Genomic DNA, 6518 nt, shown 5'->3' on the forward strand with positions numbered 1-6518 from the left:
GTTACCGAGAACAGATAAATCTTCTATTTTCTTTAAACAAGAGAGGCAAGCACTTCTCTGATACACACTTTTATATGAATTTATATGGAGGATCCAATCCACCAGTTAACAGGAGTTGAGCTGGTCTTACAAAAATTACTATTACTGTATTTTTGTTAATGTTTTTGCAGTATCTCAGAGTCCCTCAAGAAGATTATGCACAACCCCTGCTGTGAAGGGTTTACTAATTAGAAGAGACTGACTAAAGGATGAAAGAGCGTAAGCAGAATTAATTAAGGGCAACCACGAACAGTTGTTCTGGTCAGTTGAACTGATCAAATATGTTCTGTTCACTGAAGAGGTAAAGTTCTTCCCCTACCCAACTTCCTTGTTCCCCTTTTTCCTCTCCTGTCCTGGCTGTGCAATTCCTGGTTCTGGCCAAGTGGTTCAACCTCCTCCCCAGCCCTCGAGTTCATCAGATACCCCTGGTAAGCCAGTTCAATTCACTGACCTTGCAGAAAAAAATATACACCTCCCCTTTTTTTTTTCCTTTTGCCATCAGTTTTCTGTGAGGCCAATGAACATTCTTGGAGGGGGTCTGAGCCTGCGCAAGACAAGCAGCAGGAAGAAGAGGCAGTGGGGTGAGGGAAAGGCAGGACTCCTTCCCAAGTGGGGAACACACTGGAGCTACTTTTATCCTTATTGCAGCTCATAACCATAGTTTACAACTATTTCAATCACTTTTACATTGCACTTTTAGGGCTTTTAAAGAAAAAAGGCTGTTCAGAACAAGGGAAAAGAAAGGACAATGCTTGCTGCAGCTACTGATGAAAGAGCACTGTGAGAGTCTGAACCAACCACCTGTTAACTCACCTACATAAAAGCAAGCAGGATTGAACCTTTGCAGAGTTGGAAAGTTGTGCCTTAGAAGGCACTGTTCTGGGGAGGAGAAACAGGATCAAAAGTTGCTATGTCAACATAACATCCCTGACCTGCCAGGGAATTGGAGCATGTCCACATCTGGGGAGTATGCCTCAGCCCTAGCTCCATTAAACACTGCAGTAGAAATACATGGACTAGAAGAATTATTGAGAAAAATCAGGTTTGTCTTGTTTACAGAGAAGGGAAAAAAAATGCCAAGTGTACCAACAAGAAATCTGGATCACAGCAATCTGATCAGTTCTGTGGTTACAATCTGAAGGAGAGGACGATGTGGGAGACCCAAAGGCCACGATAGATGCAAATGGCTAGTTTCATTCAGAATCTCTTCATGCCTATTTCTCCACATCACACATGTACATGCAGGAGTGTTACATTTTTCTGATGCTTTCTAGATGTATGTTTTTTTTCAGACATAGATAAAATACATTTACAATCTTCAGAGTTGTAAACTTGGTGGATGCTAACTAGCAGACAGCCCCAACGCACCATATTCCAGAGGGGAAAAGCCCCCCACATACCCACATCCCCAGAAAAAGCAACCTCTGATGTTATCTGGTTTCAAAAAAAAAAAAAAAAAAAAAAAGATTGAGAGAGAGAGAGAGAGAGAGAGATGAATGAAGGGGACCAATGGACAAACCTCAAACATTTATTTTACATGCGTATGGTTACAACATGCAGTGTATTTCTGTTTAAAAAGAAAAAAAGAAAAAAAAAAAGAAAAAGTAAAAGAAAGAGAAAAGAAAAAAAAAAAGAAAAAAGAAAAAAAGAAAAAAGAAAAAAAACAGAAAACAGAAAACAGAAAAAAGAAGAAGAATATTATGAATGGAGACAAAATTTCAATTTTAAGGCAGCAAAATGGGACACCCTCATCTAAAACCACATTTTTTCAGCAACAACGTGTAAAAACTAGAGCCTAGAAGCAGAAGTCAAAAACACCTTTCATAAAAATATTTCTATCAGTGGAGAAAGCTGTTTAAATGTCTCTTGCAAAATGGGGCACAAGAATTTGTATAGGCATCCCCTAAATAGTAAGTGTTGCAGGTACTCTAAGCTACAAGCTGAAAAACAGAGCCTGTTAAGGAAGCTGCACTTGGTAATGTGCTAGAGGAGACAAGATCGGGGACTGGGATTTCCATGAAACACTATTCATTATATTGCGTGGTTAAGTACTGTATATATGCATACAAGCATATTGTATATAAGCATGTTTGATCTGCCTTGTTGTGGTTTTTTTTCCCTCTGTTTAATATAATAATATAGAAAAACAACTGACTAACACTTGCAAGTAGAGCACATTTCTTATAGCAGCAGAAAGGTTCATTTACTCTTCCAGCTTTCTCAGTGATGACCTTTCCAGTCTGAATCTGGCTTGTGCTGCTGCCAACCAAGCTCTGGCAGAAGGCTTATGCAAGGGAAAACAAGGCCAAATGACAGTGAAAGGATTTCCCTCTTTCTGCCACCCTGAAACACTTGATGTTGGTGCCTGGTTCCTACGGTTCAGCTGAAAAGGCTTCAGATCCAGAATGAGAAAAGACAAACTGCATTTTTGCATTTGCCACTGACTTGCGATGTGACTGGATTTTATCACGTTGCCTCTGAAGGCTTCAGTCTCCGGAGACACAGCATATCTTACAAAGGTCGTTAGAGAAAAGTCTACACAGAGGGACTCCTCATGTTGATATTTCATATGGAAATATTTTTGGGCTTCTATCCTAGATAGAAAGCTTCAAAAGTTTAAAGCCTTCACTGAGCTTGACAGCTCAAGACCAATCTGTACTAAGCAAAACAGCATCCATTCAGGTACATCAGGGTAAATACTGCTCCAGTATCACAGTAACATAAGTCAACAACAATAAGGAATAAAGAAAAAATGAAAGAAAGAAAAGGAATTGGAAGGGAAAGGGGAAGAACATGAAGAAAAGTTTTTCCATATGGCTCACGAAAGGTTGCTAAGAGTCTTTTATAATCAACAAGGCAGAAAGAAGACTCCTGGCTTCAGATTAGCTGTTGACTCATTACACAGCTCAGCAAGTGACTTAGCGTCTTTATGTCTCTGTTTGCTCTCACCTATGAAAGCAGCTCTAATAATCTTTGTTATGGTTTGTAAAGGCTAATCACCTTATCGGGCACAATCCCTAATTACATAGGACGGCAAGTCACAAAGTACAGTTAGTTCGATTTACTTATTTGCAGTTACTTCAGTTTATTCCCCACTTGAACATGGTTTTGTCAAGGAATAAAGCCCTACTATGTGCAGTACAAAGTTATGGACTGATTACACTAAATATCATGAAGCAGTGAAGAGACACAACTACTGAACAACAGGGAAGCAAGCAGTCTGGCTTGCAACTCCCAGGAAACTTAAAAATCTGTAAATATCTTTTTCAGCTTGCTCAGAGCACTTCTCTTAAGTGAAAAGAAGGCTTCTGGTCCCAAGTCCTTCATTTTTTCATTCTACTCACAAAATAAGACAGGAAAGGAGTTCATCTGGAAAATCTGCTTCTAACACGCTCCAGTGGCTTGCTCTTGAGAGCAAAGTTTCTGTTCACAAAGTACTGATCAGCTCTCAGTCACATTAGCTTTACTCTGCTCTCTGTTAGCCAAGACACAGATCATACAAATCATAAATAGGCAATAAGAATGGGCCATAGTTTGCACAATCACCTTTGAAGAAAAACATTATAGTACAGATGAGACCTCTGAGTGTCTATGAGACAGGACCAGACTCCCATCTTGGGTCTCTATGCAAAAATAATCACGGCATTTAATGCTTCTCTCTTAATTCACAGCCAAACGAGGACACTGTTACAGGTGGTGAAACTCCAGTGGGGGAAAAAAAAAAAAAATGAGTTCCAACATCAGCTAAGTTTGACATATGAAAGTTTCTTTTGACATAGATATGTAAATATATGCATGTATATATACATTATACATGTGGGGGCATGTATAGTTATACATATCTTTTTATCTAGGCACAAACATATAGAAACATATATGCATACATGTTGCAAAGCAATTTATCTGTGAGGCAATCTCTTTATGTTCAATAAGTGTAATGTGAAACAGGGAATCACCATTTTACATATTTCTGAGATAAAGAACAGAAGACATCAAGCAGGCGTTGGGCTGAGGCAGAGACTAGTAATTGCAGGTGAAGCCTTTAAGAATACCTTAGCATACCAGTGTCATGGAAAAGGTATTTCCACAGGTACCAAGGAAAAGGAGAAGGAGAAGGAGAAGGAGAAGGAGAAGGAGAAGGAGAAGGAAAATGCAGTAAGATGTCTGCAGGCCACTGCTGAAAAAGAAAGAAAACACCATCCAAATACAAATGCCTAATAATGTAGAGCTTTCAAAATACAGTTGACAAATTAGACTACAATAACAAAAAAGCCCCTCACTTATGAGTCCACGTCTTCATTGCATACTATTCTTTACATTCAGTATATCTTTGCAGCAAAACATGTTATGTGGATTAACCTGGATTAACTATAGATTTAATGCTGTCAGAAATGAGCTCCCATGAAAATCTCGCAACCAAAAATGCCTTAGAGACCCTTGAAACATTAAATGACTACAAAATGTTTGTAATCAGAAATAGCTAATCTGACTACAGGGCTAGCTACCCTGCAGAAATCTTACAGTGCAGTACCTTCGGTGCCCACCTTCATGCCCTTCAGCTCTCCTGAGGTGGAGCTCCTCTGCTCTTGGGCTGAGCATGGGGCTGTAGGTCTCTCCCCAGGCTCTGATGCTATGGGTGGCACAGTATGCAGCAATTCTGCTCTTCAGAAGCCTGAGACCAGTGGTATGCATGGATTGCTGAGCTTTCTGAAAGTAAAACCTCTCTTCAGTCACTCAGAAGCAAAACTACCCTGCCTATGGGAATACTGACCAACAGGCCTAGTATCTTCAAAATTCTCACTCTGCTTACTTTCCCTCTTACACTCCCCCAAAAAGCACCTGGAAAGAAATGGGTGTGACTAGTTCCCCCCACCCCGCTTCTCTTGGGCCATTCACAGACTGCCCTCTTGCCTTGTTTCAACCAGATCCCTCAGCCAATTGCTAGGCGACTGGAAGTCAAAGGTGGCACTGCTGGCATGTGGGGTAACAATCCCCTTGTGTTTGTGAATGGCGAATTACCTCAAGAAAGGCTATTTTTTCTTTCCTGTGTTCCCAGACCAGTTTCTATGAATTAGAGGTGCTTTATACTTACGCAGTAAACAACCCAACACCTTGCCCAAATAGAGCATTCATGTTTATAGCGTGGCCCACCACTTGCACCTGCATTTTCTGTGGCTGCATTTCTTGCCTTTTGTAAATGAATGCTGCTTCATGAGCAATGTCTCCTTACAAAACAAACGCTGCTTTTGGCTCCTGCTGAATGGGGTTTGCAGCAGGCTGCACAAGCAGGAAGTTTTGTGGCAACTGAACCATAGGTATGAAGAGCAGATTGCTTGGGGAGAAGTGGTGAAACATTCTGGCCTATGGGTGCCAGATTGTCTTAGGCAAGAGGCAAACAGGAAATTAGAACAAGGAACAGGAAGAATCACACAAACTTTAAGCACTTTCTAAGCGCACAACACAAGGATAGACAGTAGCAATCTCTGCCAGCATGGACGTTGTTTATAAGCCAGCCATTGGTATGTTCTTGCCGAGAGCCTTAGAGCAGCAGCATTGCCTCATCTCAGAACCAAGAGTTTCTCCCAGTGGGTATGCAATGACGGATTTCTAGAATTATTTGAAGATTTTGGTAATACACAAGCATTTTCCCTTGGTTAGGCTTCATAAAAGTCTGTGCAATTTCTAATGGTGCATCGCATCTGCCTCACCCTTCCTGTTATCGAACCGAACAACATACATCATTCTTTCAGTACCTAGATTTCCCAAAACATGATCTTTTTACAAGGTAGGATATGCAGTAGTGACTTAAGGAGATCTGACTCCACCAGTTTCAAACAAGTTCTTGTTTCTTGCAGCAGCAGAAAAAATCATTATATACTGTCTAGCTTTCAAAAACTTTTTCAAGTCTCATCATTTGTACAATACCAGTGGGGGAAAAAATGTCCCATGACTCTGCTATCAGTTAATTTATGTAACATTTATTGTGAATGATTAAACAAAAAAGATCATTGCTTAGTAAGTTTTGAGTAGTTGCCCAGAAATCATGCATGCAGATCCCAATATTATCAGTGATGTTTAAGCACTTTTAAAAGGATTAACTAAAGGAGAAGCTGCCAAAATTCATTCTTTGAACGGAGAGGTGCAATTCCCACTGAAATGTCAATGACAAACTCAACATTGATTTGAAAGCCAATGCAAAGTGCACAAGCAACTTCATTTTCCTGTTGCTTGAGACAACAGATCTAATGCACACTGAAGGAAGAATCTGTGGCAATGAAGTCAGGGATGACCACAGCCCAGGCAAATGGGGATGTATGGGATTATGTCTTCAACAATTCTCTCTGTGCTCCCCTTACAGAAGTTTTAAACATTTGTTTGACTAGTGGGCTGCCCAGGAATAATTTACATCTGTAATGCTATGTGTACAGTTCACAGAGAAGACATTATTTAAGTTTCAAGTGCTCCCTGAACTGTTGATT

This window comes from Cygnus atratus, chromosome 4 (assembly GCF_013377495.2).
Source record: "Cygnus atratus isolate AKBS03 ecotype Queensland, Australia chromosome 4, CAtr_DNAZoo_HiC_assembly, whole genome shotgun sequence".
Taxonomy (NCBI): Eukaryota; Metazoa; Chordata; class Aves; order Anseriformes; family Anatidae; genus Cygnus; species Cygnus atratus.